At 58.6% G+C, this 18,619-nt stretch overlaps 1 pseudogene; it reads left to right on the top strand.

Annotated features, from left to right (window-relative positions):
• The first annotated feature begins 919 nt into the window (after window positions 1–919).
• The window catches only part of LOC148218040 (uncharacterized), a 33,437-nt pseudogene continuing 15,737 nt past the window's right edge, over window positions 920–18,619 (top strand).

Consider the following 18,619-nt stretch of genomic DNA (forward strand, 5'->3'; position numbering starts at 1 on the left):
ACAGGCCCCCAGCCCGTGCTCCCGGTGCCGCCCCTCTGCGCCCGCTCCTGCCGCTGCCCAGCACAGAGAAACCCCCTGCAATCCTGACCTCCTTGTGTGCCTGTCCTGGCAACCGGGGATACAAAGGATCTGCAGCAGCTGCCACCTTTAGAGGATAAAATCCTGCTGAAAAACATCCCCATCCTCACTATTTTTCTCTTCCCCCTCTTTACCATCCTTCATTTTTTTTCCCAGATAGATTGCTCCTGCTGCTTCTTGCCTGAACCATATTCCTGCACGCTGCCCTTCACCCAATCCCTTCCCAGCACACCAACAGCATCCATCCCCTGTTGTCTAAATCCCTTCTGAACTTCCCTTATTGCCCCCCGTGGGTGTCCATGTCCTTGATTACCTCTGGGAGAATGTGCAAACTCCCTCAACATGCTCCCAAGGGACCCTTCAGAGATATTTTGGGATCATCATCCCTTTGGCCAGGATCCCTTCCTGGCTTTCCCTTTCTACCCTCCATGTGTGCCCTGCCATGTTTAGTCCCCGAAGATGCCACTGTAGTCACTGCTGAGATTTTCAGTGCTCTCTGGCTGCCGGCTCTTCCCAGCCCCCCTGATCTGTCACTCGTCTGTCTCCTGGCCCCAGCGCCCCCCTGGAGGGGAATTTGGGGAGGTGGGAGGGGGGGAGCGCCAAGGCCGGGCCCCCCCGCGCTGTGGTGGCGGCAGCGGCTGCAGTGGCGAGCGAGTGCGGGCGGGAGCGGCCGAGAGCCCAGCGCTGCCCCAGCCCGAGCTGCCCCAGCTCCATCGCTGCCCCTGCGCTGGGATGCTGTGGGTTTGGGGGGAAGAGGGAGCCGGCAGTGGGTGCTGGGCCTGGGGGCAGCAGGAGAAGGGAAGAAGATGCAGGGTTGGAGAACAAAATGGTCAAACGATGCATGTGGGAGGGGCAGGTGGGAGTGTGCGGAAGGTGGAGGAATACTAGGAGGAGGAGGAGTGTGACAAAGACTGGGGACACAGGAGGAGGAGCAGAAACAGTAAACAGCACAATGTTCCACTCCTCCCTTTATCTGCAGCCTCTCCCCTAATGCCAGGAGTGTTGCACCTCCACATGCAGCAGGTTAGCAGAGAGAGGGATCCATGATTTTCAGAGGGGTGAATCTTGGTGTTTCTGAGCTTTTTTGGGCTAAAAGTTGGTGCTTTGGTTTTTTGCACGGGCTGAATCTTTATATTTGGGAGGGGATTTTGGCTGAATCTTGATGTTTGGGGGATTATTTAACTGTGTTGTGTTGTTTGGAGGATTTTTGGGATGAAGCTGGGTGTTTTGGAGGTTCTTACAGACACAACATGCCCAATGACTTCCATGGATGAGCTTGGGCAAGGAGGAACTCCCTGCCTAAGGCCCTCTTCTCTTGCTTTTCCCCAAACCAGGATATTTCATTCCCAAGGCGTTGGCAGATGGAGGAGGCAGAAAAGCCCCGGAGATCCCTCTCGAGGAGGGGCTGCAAACCCAGCCCAGGGAGCTGCGAGGAGGAAAGACCCTCCCTGAGCCGGGAAGGTGGCCGGACATCCAGGCAGAGCTCAGAGCTGGTGGAGAAGCCTCCTGGAGGGGAGAAGCCCCACAAGTGCTTGGAATGTGGGAAGGGTTTCAGCTACAGGTGCAGGCTGATCGAACACCAGAGGATCCACACTGGGGAAAAGCCCTACAAGTGTGGAGAATGTGGGAAGGGTTTCAGCCATAGCTCCAACCTGATCCCGCACCAGAGGATCCATGCTGGAGAACGACCCTACACCTGCTTGCAGTGTGGGAAGAGCTTTGGCGACAGCTCCAGCTTGAGACGACACCAGCGCATCCACACTGGGGAGAGGCCCTACGAGTGTCCCAAGTGTGGGAAGAGGTTTCAGACCAGCTCCAATCTCCTCCTACATCAGTGGATTCACACAGAGGAGAGGCCCTTCCGTTGCCCTGACTGCAGGAAGGGCTTCAAGGAAAATGGCACCTTCACTGACCACCGGTGCATCCACACTGGGGAGAGGCCCTACGAGTGTCCTAAGTGTGGGAAGAGCTTCTCAGACAACTCAGTCTTGACCAAACACCAACAGAGGTACCACTGAGGGAAGCCCTGTGAGTGCCCCGAGTGTGGGAAGAGCTTCGTGCTCTGCTCCAGCTCCATCCCCCATGGGAGGATCGGTGTTGGATGATCCCCAGTGACCCCCGTTGGGCAGAGCCCTGGTTATCCCCGTTGGGTGGGGGAAAGGTGTTGGAGAGATTTCTTTCCCTTCTCCTTGTCCCGCTGTGATTTGGTTGGTAATAAATTCCCTCGCTGTGCCCAGGCTGGCTCTGTTGTTCCCGTGCCGGTGCTCGGGCCGGGATCTCTCCTGTTCCTTCTCTCAACTCCCGGGCCTCTCCTCAGCCAATCAGAGAATGCGATGAAGAAGATTCAGCCAATCAGAGGGAGCAGCTGTGATTACTCACCTCTTGCCGGGCAGACCCGCAGCACCCAGTGTTCCCCACCTGGGCAGGGTCTGCAGCGGCTGCTGGGACAGGAGCTTTGTGGGCAGAGAAAAGGGGGTAACACTGAGCCAGGGTTCCCCAGGGGGAGCACACAGGCTCTGGAGGAGGGGGCCCACGACTCGCTAGGACCCCCTCTCGCCTTCTTGCACAGGTAGAAGCCGAACTTCAGTGCCAGGAAGATGAAGCCCAGCACGGAGCCCCCAATCCCCATCAGCACCTTGGTGTCGATGGTGTCTGGCAACATCTCTGGGGGTTCACAAGGGTCAGAACCCCCCCAAAATCTGTCACAGATACCCGAAACCCCTCTAAGCACCCTCCCAATTGCCTCCAGCCCACGCAGGACCCCTTAAAATCTCCTCCCAGTCTCTTTCCAGCACAACCAGCCTCATTCCAGCCTCTGATTTTCCATCCCTGATCTTCTTCCATCCCCTCCAGGCTCACTCAAATCCCTCCGAGTTACACCCAGCATCCCCAGACTCCCTCCCAGTGCCCACCAGGACCCCCGGAACCCCATCCCACCCTCCCCAACATCCTTCTGACTCCTCAGCCATTCTAGAACCCCCAGCCTTACTCCCAGTTTAAACCAGGCTATCTTAAACTCTCTCCCTGTTACTGCCAGCACACCTCAATTCCCCTACCAGTCCCCCCAATACCTCCCTCACTCCCCCCCGCTGTGGGGTCCGGGCCGTGCCCCAGTGCCGGCTCAGGGGGTGCTCCAGGCTGACGTGCTCCACCTGGAGCTGGAGCTGACCCCGTGCCGGGGGGGTTTCCAGCAGCACCAGGAGCTGGTAGAAATCCAGTCCCTATTGGGGACCAGGTCGGTGGCCACCACATGCCCTGAGAGCTCCTGCTGGAGCCACCTGGAACCAGCTCAGCTGGATCTCGACAGGGCAGAAATCCATCACGGAGCAGAGCAGACAGCCGGGGCCGGGCTGGGAGATCGAGTGCCATGGTGAGATGGATACACTAGGGGACACTGGGAGAGAGTGAGGACACACTGGGATCAGCTGGGGGGAACTGGGAGAGGGCTGGTGTGGCACTGAGAGGGACTGGGAATGAAACTGGAGAGAATGGGGAAACATCGAGAGAGAGTGGAGTGGATTGGGGCAATGGGTGATAGGGTGGTGATCGGACTAAAAAAGGACTTGGAAATGGAATGGAATGGCTGTGGACTGAGAAGAATTTGGAGGGACTCTGGTGACACTGGGAAGGACTATGAGGATACCAGGAGAGACTGGGATGGACTGGAAGAGCCACTGCAGTCACTTGGGGTGAGGGGGCAGGAGGCCCCAGGGATGGGCACAAGAAGGGCTGATGTGTCTCGGGTGATTCCCAGGGAGGTTTTGAGGGGCTCCAGGGTCATTCCCAGGGCAGGGCCCGAGGGGACACGCTCTGCCCCACGCTCACCTCTGCGCTCCACGAGGAACGGGCTGGACAACTCGTAGTCGTGCCGGCAGTGCCTGTCCAGCGCAGCCCGTCTGTACTCCATCCATTGCGGGTCGCTGTTCCAGTGCCTGACAGCCTTGTCCCCAAAGGAGGTGTCCCCACGTGCAGCCCCACATCGCTGCCCAAGTGCAGGAACTGCTCCCGCTTGGAGATGTTCCTCTCCACGAACCTCAGCTGGTCGGTGCCGTGAATGAAGTGACACTCGGCCTAAACCATCTCCTGGAACAGCGCTGTGTGTGCAGGACACAGGTCCGGGGGTGTCCCCCCAGCAGCCCCCCAGCAGCCCACAGTAGCCAAGAGCTCCGGGGCCCCCGCCACACGCCCCATGGCCAGCGCCGGGCAGGGTCTGACACTTCCCCCCTGCTGGAACCCTGGAAACTGAGGGGTTTGGGCTTTCTCTGCTGACAGGCACTGACCTCCAGGAAAACACTGCTTTTGACCTGAGGCTGTGAAGAAGGTTTCCAGAACTGAGTGATAGAACTGGGATCACTGGTGTGCGGTTTCAATAGAAGTGTGCAGTGTCACGTAGTGGAAAATTAAAATTTGTGATTTTAAAATGTAGTAATATATATTAAACAAGATGGAGATTTTAGGGTGGAGGTTTCTTTCTTCTTCACTTTCTTCACGGGTATAGGTGGTACTTTTGTAATTGGATAGAAAATTCCACATTGCAGGTCACGGGTGATTGGTTCTTGGGCTATTATGGTGTCTTTTTTTAATTGGACTCATTGGCCCTTAAAAGGCCTTGTAGAGAGAGGTACGTCACCATTTTTAGCCTGTTAGCTGTAAGTGCTGTAGAACTCACTGTAATATAGATAAGAATTAATAAATATCTGAGTCCGAACACGAAATACCGTGTCTAGAGCATTTAATCTCGACTCTAGAAAAAGAAAAAAGAAGATAACACGCAATAGCCCCCTCCCCAAATTCTCCTGGCGGGGGGCGCTGGGGGCGGGGCGCGGGTGGAGTCCAGGTGAGGAGCTCTGGGCGCTCTGGGACTGCCTGAGGAGTCATCAGCGCCGCGCGCTCTGATTGGCTCAATTATTTTGGTGCCTTCTCTGATTGGCTGAGGAGAGGCCCGGGAGTTGAGAGGAGGACCGGGAGAGATCCTGCCCCAGGCTAGCGGTGGAAGAACATCCAATTAACAAGGCATGCAGATAATTTCCCAGTGGTGCCCACACTCCTGTAGGAACTAAATGCACCGAGGATCTCACGAGGGTCACCAACTCTCTGGCGGCCAAATCCAGCCCTGCGCTCCCTCCGGGTGCGGGCACTCTGGGAAGGGCTCAGCTGCGGGTCAGATGGCCGGAGAGTGGCTTGGTGGTCACCTCGTGTGTGAGGCAGTGATGGGCTGGGGAGATGCGTGGACACTGCAGATCATCACTTCCAAGCAAAAATCATTCCAGGAAGGAGTAACAGCTTCTGACAGAGACCAAGTGTTGCCACCAGGTGCTCCTGCCAACAGCCGCCTGCAGAAAGGAGCACACACACCAATGCACGTGGGCTTTGGCTGTCCTCTGGCAGAGAAGTCCCCAGGGGACACAGGTCTCTGTGGCAGGAGCAGGCACCAGCATTGGCAGGCCTTGGGGGCGGCAGGTCTCCTTTGGCAGGGACTCTGCCACACCTGCTGATTTCACTGCTCCCAGGGCTCAGAGCAGCATTCGTGCCCTGGGCCATACGTCCCGTGTCTGTGTCACACTCCTGTGTGTGTGACGGCCACCCAGCACCGGGTCTTGTCCCAGAGCGGCCCTGGCAGCTGCTGTGGAAGGCCCCGATGCCCTTCCTGCTGCAGCTGCATCGGCAACCGTGGGGGCTCCTTCTGCTGCCCTGAGCAGGCAGAGCAGAGGAGCATCTGCTTGTTGTTTGAGCCATTCCTAAAATTCCTGTTGGGCTGTCCTCGAACCTTGGGGGAACGTCTTCCTTGCAAGCTGGGCCACTTTGGGGGGAGGGTGGGGGTCCCCAAGGCACGTGGAGGTGTGTCCTAGGGCTCTTTGTGACACAGTGCACCGTGGTCACCGTGCAATAGGAAAGGGACAGAGCGTACAAGGGTGACCCTTTGTGACACGTCGTGACATAGGTGCTGGCGGTGACACGGTCACACCACAGTGCTCGGTGCACTCGTCGGGACAGGACGGAGAGAGCGGTGCTGTGAGGAGCCCCCACACAGCCAGCTTGTTCCCTACTGACCCGGAGCTTTTCCAAAGCGTTTCCTCTGCAGGTGACCTCGAGGACAGACTGCAGGACACGGTGTCCTGTAGCCTTCCCAAGGCTTCTCTGTTGCAGCTGCCTACAAGGCACAACTGCAGCACCTGCTCATCTGGAGCTTTTCCGAGACATCTCTCCTGCAAGCAGTCCCAACTCCATACACTGACATGGAGCAGACACCACCCAGAGTGCCCAAGCTGGCCTGGGTGAAGGAGGAGGAGGAGGCTGCAGCTCCCTCAGCACAGCAGCCTGAAGAGCTGGAGCAGATCCAGCTGCTGCAGGAGGGTGAGTAGCAGAGCTGGGTCACAGGGCTGGTGCCTGCAGCCAGCTTAGCCCCATCCCATCCCATCCCATCCCATCCCATCCCATCCCATCCCATCCCATCCCATCCCATCCCATGCCATGCCATCCCATGCCATCCCATGCCATCCCATCCAACATGCCCATGGATAGGACAGAAGAGGGGCTGGGGCTGAACCCCCAGGCAGCCACACCCCATCCCTGGAGCATCCCAGGGCTGTCCCTGCCTGGGAATGCAGGGCTGGCCTGTGTTCTCCGGCCTCTCCCACAGCCCCTCAGCCCTGGCTGCGCTCGCTCTTTGCCAGGTGCCGCCATGGACCCGACACAAGAGCAGGACCCTGCCCGTGGCCGCTTCCGCAGAACAGCGCAGGTACTGCAGCCATCCCCACCTGGGCTGGGCCTGCTGTCACTGCTCAGCCCAGCACCGTGCTTGGAGCACTCCATGGATTCTCCCTCTCTTCCTGCCCTTCTCCTGCAGATGATCTATGAATTCATCATGTGTATTTGGCGGGAAGAGACCACCGGTGTGGGCACTGGGCTCTTGGCAAACTTTCCCCTCTTCACTGCTGAGACCGGGGCTGCCATGCTGGATTTGCTTGTGGAGAAGGGGGTCTCCAATCCAAAGCAAGTAAGCAGCCTGTGGCCAGGAATTGTGTGGCGCCTCAAGCCAGCTCTGCTGGGTTCCTTCAGTCTTTGAGGCCCAGCCCAATAGGGTGGGAAGGGCAGCACTTCTCAGGGGAAGCTGGGGAACCTGCTGCTCGGGCAGGTGTCCAAGTCTCCCCGGGCCTTCTGCAGGTGCCAGCCATGGTGAGGTACATCCACAAGTGGCTCACGGCCAATGAGTCTGCTGGGCACAGGCTGGACAAGGCCCTTCTGGAGCTGACCAGGGAATACCCCTGTGATGTGCTGATGACTCTCTTGCGCTGGGCCCCATCGGGTGACAGGTACGGCAGCCCCACCTGCCTTGAGGGTTTAGGGTTCCCCGGCCCGTTACCCTGTAGAGCCTGTCCCTGGTGACTGCCAGACAGGGGGACAGTTCCAGGAGCCTCTGGCTCCTCCGTTTGCCAGTGCTGCCATGTCAGCCCCTGAGTGTGCTGCCACGCTCCCTCCCTGCCCCTCAAGATGCCTGCACCCCCGTGGGCTGGCTGGGTGCTGCCAGCGAGGGCCGGTGGGCAGAGGCAGGGCTGACGGCCAGCGCGGGCCCCTGCAGCAGCCCAGGCCACAGTGATGTGGCCCAGACCCCCCTGACACAGAGCTCTGACCCCACAGAGCTGCTACGGCCATGTGGGGAGTGATCATGTCCTCCACTGGGACTGCGGAGCCGGCGCTGCAGATACTCCTCAATGTGCTGAACGCCTGGCCAGTGGACAGTGTGTACACCTCCGATGGGGACAGCACAGGAGTCTTTGCCCTGGCTGTGAGTTCCTGCAACTGACCTTGGCTTGCCCCTAGGCCACCTCTCCAGCAGCTAGCTCTCTGTCCTCCCCCCAGCTGCATCTCTCTGCCTCAGGCACTGGGCTGAAACCTGCCTTAGGGCAAAGGTTCAGGGGCACCAGGCTGGGTGACCCCGAGGTGTCTCCCCGGCCTCTCCCTGGCATGCTCGGGCCCTGCCACACGGATGTCTTGGCACTGAGTGTTGTCTCTGGGTGGTTCATTTTTTGCAGGCAACCGTGACACTGTGGAGGGTCTTCAACCTGACCTGGTGCCCACCTATAGTGTTGGAGTATTTTCCCCGTCTCCTTCTGTGTCTGCTCTTCCAAGTTTACATCAGCGCACTGGATACGCCAGAGGAGGTTGATACCTTCTGGAAGGGGTGCCAGGAGCAACTGGGCCTTGCCACCAACCCCCAAAGGTGCTCCATCCCAGTCCTCCCAGTCTCCCCATCCCTTCCAAGGCAGGAGCCAGGGCTGCCAGCATCACCTGGGCTTTGCTCTGCACACAGGTTTGCAGTGCAGACCCTGAAGGTCCTGCTCTGCCGAGTGCACTGTGAGCGTGTTGTGGTAGCCATGGAAGGCAAGGCTGGCTGGGACACGCTGCTCTGTACTGACACCCACCACTATGCAGTGGGACTCCTGGCCAGGTGAGACCCCCTTCTCCCTGCTGCCCCCGGCACTTGTGCCCAGGGTGCCCCACACAGTTCCCATGGGCAGGGGTGAGAGGGTTTTGTCACAAAGAGACGCACGAGCAGACTGGAAAAGGCTGGCAGAGGAGGGTGCCCGGGAACAGCCGCCTCCCAAAGCGCCCACGGGGTGCTTGGGAAAAGACCAGAGCTCCGTGGGTCACTCCTGGGAGAGCTTTGCCCTCTCGGCTCAGGGGCAATGATGCCTTTTCCCCCCACCAGGGAGATGCGCTGTGTCTCCATGATCTGGTGTTGCAGCTTCATCTCCTGCCTCTTGGAGCTCCCCAGCCAAGACATTTCAGACTGGCAGCTGCCTGCCATGGCGTTCCTTGTGGAGGTGAGCCCCATGGGCAGCACAGCTGAGCTGCCTCCCACCTCTCTGCCCTCTCACAGCCGCAGCTGCCTGGGACGGTGCCCGTGCCCTGTGCTGCTGCCTTGGCTCAGGCCTGTGCAGTTCTGAGCTCCTGCCAGCTGGGCACCCCGGTCACTGCTTTGTGCCTTTCAGGTCCTGGGCTTCCTGGACATCAAAGAATGGGGTGACAGCCTCCTGGAGATCATGGCAAGGCGCCTGCAGAGCACGTCCAGGGAGATGCGTCGTCTGGTGCTCAGAGGCCTCGTGCAGCTCAGCAAGGACCCCTCGATGGTGAGAAGACAGCAGCGGCTGAAGCTGTGCGGGCAGCGTGGGGCTGGGGAAAGCAGCCCCTTGGGCTTGGCTGGGCTTTGGGAGCTGTGGCAGCTGCTCCCAGCTCTCCTGCGTTGCTGTTCAGCTGCCCGAGTGCTTCAGGACAGTCCTTCGGCCCCTGGGCTCCACAGCAGCAGCAGCAGCAGCAGCGTGGGCTTGCCCTGCCTTGTCTTCCGTGCAGAACATTAGAATGTACAGCCTGACAGAAAGCCTTGTGGACCTGTTGCGGGATGCAGATGAAGACATCGTTGAGATGACCGTCGCGGTGCTCAGCTTTCTGCTCTCGCACAGACACCTCGCAATACCCAGCCCCATCGCCCTGCGGCTGGCTGGCGCGCTCTGGCCACTGCTGGACAACGTAAGGCTCTGTGCCCCCAGCCACGGCCACTGGGTGCTGTCCCCAAGTGTGGGGCCCCGTGGATTTTTGGGGCTGTGCACAGAGGGGCCTGGAGCAGCTGATGAGGAGGGCTTTTGCTTCCTTTCCAACAGGACAACCGCCATGTACAGCTGCTCTCCATTCGCCTCTTCCAAGAGGTGATGAGGTTGGTAGCGGCCAAGGGTAAAAAGCCCCTCAAGATGCTTGTGAGCAAGAGCCTGCTGCCACTCTTCTTCAACTGCCACGATGAGAACATGCGTGTGGCAGAGGTGAGGACTCCTGGGCGCTGCTGTCCTCCTGGCAGGGGGCTCAGCTGTCTCCCTGCACCCGGGCACCTCATGGGCTCCAGCCTCCTCCTGGCCTTGGCACAGGGAGGCAGGTCCTGTGCCCTGGGCTGCCGTGCCATCTCTGGGTCTCTGCTGCTCTGCAGGCCTCTTGTGAAACGCTGCTTTCTGCACTAAGCTTCCTGAAGAGGAGAGATCTTGAGCAGCTGCTGATGGCGGATCAGATGTGGAGGTTTGGCGAGTGCTTGGTAAGAACGCTGCTCCCCCTTCCCTGGGCTGCCCACGCGGGCTCTTCTCCAGGCTCCTCTGGCCCCAGGGCCGGAGCTGATGGAGCCCCGAGCTCCATCAAGCCCGCGCCTTGCCGGGCCCTCTGCCCCGCTCAGGGCTGTGCGGGCAGGGCAGGCCGGGGCCAAGGGACAGAGCCCGCGCCAACCCTTCCCTCCGTGCCCTGCCGCTCTCTCCAGCTGGCACAGGACAGGAGCCGAGCGGCCGAGCTGCTGCGCCAGGCGCTGCCGTACCTGCGGAGCCCACAGGAGCCCCTGCGAGAGGCGGCCGTCAGGTTTCTTGGTGAGCCACAAGCCCGGCTCCCTCCCCGCCCCGCCGCAGCTCGGCCCCAGCCCCGCCTGCTGCCCCGGCAGCGCCATCCGGGCCGGGGCTCTGGAGCCCCGCCTGCCCTCGGCGCCGCTGCCGCCCTCTCGCAGCCGTGTCCTTGGGCGTCAGGATGCGGCGAGGGCCGGGCCTGAGCCCTGCAGGGGAAGGCGCTGCTGTGGCCGCAGGGCTGGCAGCGCCGCTGCGGGGCAGCTGTGCGGCTGGGGCCGTGACAGGCTCTGTGTTGGCAGGGATGGCCGGGCGGTTCCTGAGAGAGCAGCAGCGAGAGTTGCAGCTCGTGCAGGGGTGAGTGAGGCCAGCGGGCTGTCAGCGGGGGCTGGCGCTGGCAGCTGCGTTCCCTGCCCCGGCTGGGAGGGCTCTGCTCCCTGCGCGCACGAGGGGCGGCGTGGGCAGAGCACAGAGACCTTCCAGGGGCCTGCGGGAGGGACATTCGTGGCCAGCGCCTTCCAGCTGATCCTTGCTGTCTCCTGCTTCCTCCAGGCTATGGCAAGGGCAGCCGTGTGGGAGGGATGGGGCAGGAGGGTCTCCCCAGGTCCCTGCAGATGCAGGCTCTGACTGTGGCTCTGTTCCTCTCTCTTCCAGCCCTTCAGGACATGACAGATGACACCAGCCCTGCCATCTCATGCCTGGCTCTTCAGACTCTGTACATCACCAGAGCTGTACAGAGCATTCCCTCCTCCCGACTCCAGCAGATGCGAGATGGATTCCGCCGCCTCTGGAAGTCACGGCCTTCCCTGTGTCGCAGGGCCTGGTTGTCCTGCGTGAGCAGTGTGGAGAACTGATCCGGGAGGCTGCGTCTGCTGGGGCCACCTGAGCCTGCAGGGAACACCTCTGCTCTGCAAGCACTTTGTTTCACCCCATTGTAGGATTAGTAAATTGCTGTTGTCATACACAGAGGTCCAGGAGCTTTCTTTTGGTGCCCCGAGTCTTCAGGCCAATGGGGAAGAGGGCAAAAAGGGTGCTTGTGCTCAGTAAGTGGGCCAAGCGTGCGGTGTGGAAAGGAAAGTGGCCAAAAGGCCCTTGGCCTTTGGTGGTTCTGTGGAAGCCTTAAGGCTTCTGACAGAGCGGGCGGGCAGAGGCCGGAGCTGCGGCGGGGATCCCTGAGAGACCGGTCCCTGGAGATGGCCAGCACCCCTCTGCCAGCCTGGAAGCGCCATCTGTGTCCTGCCCGTGTGTTGCTGGCTGGATTGCTGAGGGCTCTGAGGTGCCTCTTGATGGGGCTCCTCTGGAGCTCCTTCAGCAGCCAGGCAGGCCTGGGGGAGGCGTGGAGGGCACGGGACAGTGGGAGGCCATGAAGGGCTGCGGTGCTGCCAAGGCCTGCCCGGAGAAGGCAGTGGGAAGGCGTGAGGGGGATGCGTGTGGCGCTGGGTGGCGGGAGGCTGTGATGGGCCAGGAGGACTTGTGTGGATGGGTTGGTGGGAAGCCCTGAGGAACTGGGTGGCAGAGGCCATAAGCAGCCCCCAGACAGCCACCTTCTTCCTGCCAGCCGGCTGCTCTGGCGCTTCCCCGACGCGTCTCTGGTGCCCGTGGCAGAAGCCCTCGAGGCCTGGCCTCAGCAGGACGGTGGGGACAGCCCCGAGGTGCCCAAGCTGCTTTGGCCAGGGACAAGGAGGGGCAGGGAGGGACAAGGAGGCCCTGCTGGAGCACGGCCACTGGCTGCTGCAGGCGAGGAGCAGTGGGAAGTGGCAGCGCTGGCGATCAGCCCGGGTCCCCAGAGCTGTCCAGGCCACTGTGCTGTGTGGCCAAGACTCCCCTGACACTGAGCTCGGGACCCACAGAGCTGCTGCCACCATGGCAAGAACGATGTCTCCTGGAGCTGGCCTGTGGAGCTCCTGCTGTCAACGTGGCTCTGGACACCAGAGAAAAATGACCAGAGTGTGCACAGGAACAGCAGCACCCAGAAGGCTTGTACCTCCTCAGGAAGACATGCACACCAGACAGGATGCCAAAAGAGAGAGAGGCTGGAGAACACAGCCCAGCCCTGCATTCCCAGGCAGGGACTGCCCTGGGATGCTCCAGGGATGGGGTGTGGCTGCCTGGGGGTTCAGGCCCAGCCCCTCTTCTGTCCTATCCATGGGCATGTTGGATGGGATGGGATGGGATGGGATGGGATGGGATGGGATGGGATGGGATGGGATGGGATGGGATGGGATGGGATGGGATGGGATGGGATGGGATGGGATGGGATGGGATGGGGCTAAGCTGGCTGCAGGCACCAGCCCTGTGGCCCAGCTCTGCTACTCACCCTCCTGCAGCAGCTGGATCTGCTCCAGCTCTTCAGGCTGCTGTGCTGAGGGAGCTGCAGCCTCCTCCTCCTCCTTCACCCAGGCCAGCTTGGGCACTCTGGGTGGTGTCTGCTCCATGTCACTGTTTGGAGTTGGGACTGCTTGCAGGAGAGATGTCTCGGAAAAGCTCCAGATGAGCAAGTGCTGCAGTTGTGCCTTGTAGGCAACAGAGAAGCCTTGGGAAGGCTACAGGACACCGTGTCCTGCAGTCTGTCCTCGAGGTCACCTGCAGAGGAAACGCTTTGGAAAAGCTCTGGGTCAGTAGGGAACAAGCTGGACTGATGTGGGAGGACCTATGAATTGGGGGGGATGGGTGCAGGGTTCCCAACTTCGGAAGGAAACTGTGAGGTCACTGCTGAACTAGCGGGACATCATGTGTTGGATAACTCTAAATTTTGGTGTTTGTAGTTGAGAGAACCCCACCTTTTGGGGAGTAGACACTCCTGAATTGGGAGACTGTGGGAGATAAGACCGCAATTTTTGGGGATCAATGTGGGGAAGGCAGTGGGGGGAACCCCAATTTTAAGTGAATGACTGTGGGGGAGCCCCCATTTTACCCTGCCCCATACTGGGGCGTCCCTCTGGGGTTCTCCCTGACCCCCCTCTTCCCCAGATGATTTTGGGGGTGCGCCGGGCCGGGGGCTTCACCCGCTGGTTGGGGGTCGAGTGCTCGAGTGCGGACGAGGCGCTGGCGGCTGCTGGGGCTGGGGCTGACATCGTCCTGCTGGACAACCTGAGACCCCAGGTGAGCCCCAAAACCTGAGGGGGGCCAATAGTGGTGGGACCCCAAGTGTGGGCTGGACCCCAAAAATGGGGGGTTAGATTCTAAAAATGGGGATAAACCCCAAAAATGGGACACAGGGGACATCCCGGGGTGAGGCTACACCAGTAAAATGGGAATCTGCTGTAAATGTGGGCCACCCCAAAGATTCGAGGGATAATCCCAATTTCGGGGGAGTCAGAGGATTGGATAATCCCAGTTTGTGAGGTTTTGGGTGAAGGGACCCTTAACTTGGGGAGTTTAGGTGGGGGGACTGTAATTTGGGGGTCAGGGGTGGGCAAATGCCTGGATTGGAGGTGTTGAATAGGAGGCCACAATTTTAGGTGGTTCTGGGTGGGGGGACAGCTATTTGGATTGGAGAGCCCAAATTTGGGGTTGTTCTGGAGGTCAGTGGTGGGTGGTACCCCCAGTTGGGCAGATGTTGGGTGGGAATCTATTTTTATTGAGTTTTTATTGGGTTTAATCAGGATAACCCTTGATTTGGAGGGGTTGGAGGTGGACACCCCAATTTTGGAGCTCAGTGGGTGGAATAATCCCTGAATTGGGGGTTTCCTGTGGGGGAGGTCCCAAATTGGGCAGATTTGGGCCAATTTGGTGGGGGATTCTGCACTATGTAGCATCCAGTATACATCCATATGTCCAGTGTACCCCCAAATTTTGGGGAGGGGGTGCTCCCTGCTAACAGGGTGTCCCCCCAGGAGCTGCACTCGGCTGCGGCGCAGGTCAAGGCTGCACATCCCGGAGTGACGGTGGAGGCCAGCGGGGGCATCGTTTTGGAGACCCTCCCCCAGTTTTTGGGGCCCCACATCGACGTGGTGTCCATGGGGTGTCTGACCCACAGTGCCCCCGCCCTGGACTTTGCGCTGCGGGTGCTGGAACCCTAAAATCCATCCCCCTGACCCTGAAAACCCAGCCTAGGACCCCAAAATCCATCCTAGGATCCTAAAAACCTACTCTGGAACCCCAAAACCCAACCTGAGATGCCCAAATCCATCCTGGGGAGGGTGAAACTCACTGTGAAACTCCAAAATCCACCCTGGGAATCCTCAAACCCCAAAGGCCCCCCACTAAGGGGTCTGTGAAATCTGGCGCTGGGACCCACAAAATCCATCTTGCACCCCAAAATCTATCTTAGAAGTGCCTAAATCAACCCTGGGACCCCAAAATTCCACCCTGAGGCCCTCCAGAACCCACCCTGGGATCCCAAATCCCCCCTGAGACTCTACAAAGCCCAACCTGAGGATCCCAAATCTCCATCCTGGGCTACTCCCACTCACCTCCCCCCTCTAAGGTGGACCCAAAATTCCACCCTGAGGTCTCCCCATCCCCCTTTCATCTTTGTACCCCCAAATAAACCCCTACCTCACCTCCCCCACTTGTCCCCCCAGTTTTTTCAGGGGTCCAAACTCCAGGCGGGGTGAGGGTCCAGACCCAGTTTGAGGATTCCAGACCCCAGTTTGAGAGGCCCAGGTCCCAGGGTGGAGAGCTGAGACCTCAGTGTGAGGATCCCAGATCACGCTGGAGGGCTGCAGACCCCGGTTTGGGGGTACCAGATCTCAGTTTAAGACTCCCAGACCCAGTTTAAAGAACCCAGATTACAGTTTGAGGGCCCCTGACCCCAGTTTAGGAGTCCAGTACCTGAACCCCCAATGTGAGGGACCCAAACCCCAGTTTAGGGGTATCAGATCTCAATGTGAGGGTCCCAGACCCACCAGCAGCACACCTGGCAGCACCATAACACTGGGAATTAGGATCAGAGGAGAAGTCCTGCTGTAAATCACAAAATCAGGGTCTAATTCCTGGCCTGATCCCACCCACCCCATCACACCTGTGTGCCCACCTGCCCACAGGTACCTTTGGGATGTCTTAAAAGAAATTTGAAAAGCAATTACTTAAAACTTAAAAAAACTAACTTTATTTACAAAACTATAGTTGGCTTGGCAGCCATAATCCTTAGGACAAAGTGATCTCCAGGCTCAAGGACGCCTGTGTGACCCTTCAGACTTAAAGTGCTGCCCCAGTCTGGGGCTGGGGTTGGATCCAGCCACACCCAGAGCCTTCTCTGAGAAGAACCCTGGGAAGTCAAGGAGTCCTTTCTGCACCTTGTGAATCAGCAGGAGGGTGTCCCTGATCAGTCGAGCCTGAATGTCCCACTCTGGGCACAACAGGCCCCCAGCTCAGCAGTGCCAGCACCACAGAGCTCGCAGGGACTGTCCCGGTGTCCTCTGCTCCTTCGGCTCCTCAGGATCGAGCTGCTCTGAGCTGCCAGACAACGCGTGAGTTCACACCCATCTTTCTGCAAGGCCTGAAGTTCTGTGACCAAAACAGAGCCGAGATGAGTTCCCGTGTTTGTAGAGACCCCCCCAGTCTCCCAGCCCTCACTCCCCACTCCCCACTGAAATCCAGAGCAGGCAGCTCCTCGCTCTGGTCCTGGGGATGTCACACGATGGTCCCTGGGCACAGAGCTCTGTCAGCCCCTGCTGTTCCCCAGCACGATCCCAAAGAACCAGGGACCACCAGCAGCCTGGATGTGGCACTGGGCAGGGGCTGGGGGGGACAGGGGCTGCCCAAAGAGGGACCCCGGGCTGGGGCTCATGAACCTGATGGTCCAGTCTTGCACACATTGCTGAGGGTCCCTCAGGTACTGCAGGCTCTGATGAAGGTGCTGCTCAGCCCTGCTGCTGTCCTTTTCCATCTGGAGCGACCAGAAAGATGTGGCATTGTCACACATCTTCCAGGTGGCTGGAGCAGCCCCTCCTGGCAGCAGCCCCATTACCAAGAGCCCTCCTCCCTCCCACTGGGTGCAGGAAGGGGAGATGGGACTGGAGGAGAGCCCCTGGGGCTCTGTTCTTGAGCCAGGAACAAGGATGCAGCTCCAGGCTGTGGGGTCTCTTCCCCAGGCCCAGCTGCAGAGCCCACGGCCCAGCACAGTCCCTGGGGCACATCCTCACCAAGCAGTCAGCCATCCTCCAGCTCTGCCCTGTCTTCACCACGTGCTTCAGCTCCTTCCACTTGAGGAGCTCTGCGATAGCAAGGACGGCATTCCTGGAGGCCTGTGGGACAGCAGGAACTGGGAGATGGCTCCAGGGCCTGGGAAAGTTGACCTGGGGTGACTCTGCCTTTAGGGAGCTGCCAAAACATCCGGGAATGGCCCCCAGGTACAGGGATTGAGGCCCAAATGCCTGCTCTCCAACACCTTTGGGGACACACCTGTCCACACCTCGGTGTCCTGGCCTGGTGCTGAGCCCTGCTGGAGTGGGCAGGGCAGGTGCTGGCAATGCCAACTTGGCTCTGCAGGGACCCTTCCCTGGGCTGTGCTTGGGGAATGCTGCCCAAGGCCTGGAGCCCCAGGGGGGGTCAGCCACCCCTCTCCGTGTCAGTGCTCAGCCTTGGCAGCAGTGCCTGGCCCACCCTGGGGGCCTCGTCATTCATGGGGAGGATGAGCAGGGCCAGGACACTGCACGCAGTTCTTCATCCACTTCTTCCCCTTCCCCAGCCCTGCCCTCAGCAGCCTCTGAAGGAGCGCATGCAGCGCTCCCACACCCAGCTTTCCTCCTGGAAGGAACGAGGAAAGGGGAGCTTCAGGAGCAGCAGCTCCCTGCCCATAGTGATGTGGAAAATGAGGTTCACTTTCCTGGTAAATTTTACAAGGTTTAATTAAAAAAAAAAAAAAAAGACAAATAGGAGACTAAGACAGTAAAGCAAAGGGTTAATGTGGCTGGGTGCTGGGCATTCAGCCAAGGGCACACACTCAGAAAACACTTCCTTAAATGCATCAACATGTTGCATATTCATTGACCTTCAGTATTCAAAATCATCAACCCCAACCTACAAATCAACTTTTTTTGTAGCCATCCTGTCCTACTTCCCATCAATAAATTCCTTCCCTGGAGTTCTGGTTATCTTCATCCAGACAGGATAATCTAATGTCTTGGTTTAATTTGAATTTTTGAATTTCCTGGCCAACGCACCAAATAATGTTATAGTTTTGATTTGCCAATTTAAATATACTCATTTTCTGCTGTGAGACAGAACCAGGAGCAAAAGAGCAAGGCAGGCCTAGAACTTAAAAGGGTATAAAAGACTTTATTAACTACACAAAGAAAGAGAAAGAAAAGCAAATTCAGAATAAGATCTTCAGACCACTCTTTCCTCCCCTCTCCCAACCTTCATAACAACAAGACAAACATACAAAAAACTACTTCAGTCAGTTCCCAACTTAAATAGTCCTTTTCAGTTCACTTTGGAGAGAGAAGTTTCCTCTTGTCAGGCCATCGGGACTTCACCACAAGAAGGGAAAAAACCAGTCCTCTCATGGCTTCACTTTCACGATTCGCATCCACCTGGGAAAAGAACTTACAAATCATGAGGCTCCTCCCATTTTCACAGCTTTCCCGAAGCTGTGCTTATGGGCCATGTTAAACTCATGGGGTATTTACTTTAAAGAATTAACTGTTCCAAACCATAAATTCTCTTCATCTCTCCTTCTCTCTGTTCATGCTTCATCTCCAGGAAAAGAGATCCCCTTTTCTCCTGGGGGTGAAGGATTCTCAACACAGCTGCCTTTGATTAACAATCTATCAAATGGAACATCTCCAACCCCCCCATGTCTTTCTCCATGGTTTAGAGGAATATTCAATGTAACGTCAGTTCATCCCTACAACGTACAAAAGGATTTTCAGCCATCTTCACAGCATCTCCTCATTCTCCTTCTAAAGAAACTTAGCTCTTTCATTTTCTCTTCTCTCTCTGGGGAGGATTGGAAAGTCTGCAAGTCTTATCTGAGCACTGAAAGAGTTAAGATTTCACACAGGGAAAGCAAGGCTGCAATGCTGGAGCTGTGCCAAGATTTCGGAAACCTCAGGCCTGGCTGGAAAAGGGAAAGAGGGGGAGCGGCCGGGATCTCAGTCAGCCTCTGTGGGCCCAGCCCAGCAGTCACTGCCATGATGCTGAGCCATGGCCACCCCTCCTCCCTGCCGGGCCATGCCAGCTCCCCAGACAGGGCCCGGCCCTGCCCCCGGCCAGGCCCGCAGGCC

The sequence above is a fragment of the Sturnus vulgaris genome, unplaced genomic scaffold (genome assembly GCF_052056855.1).
Source record: "Sturnus vulgaris isolate bStuVul1 unplaced genomic scaffold, bStuVul1.hap1 Scaffold_195, whole genome shotgun sequence".
Taxonomy (NCBI): Eukaryota; Metazoa; Chordata; class Aves; order Passeriformes; family Sturnidae; genus Sturnus; species Sturnus vulgaris.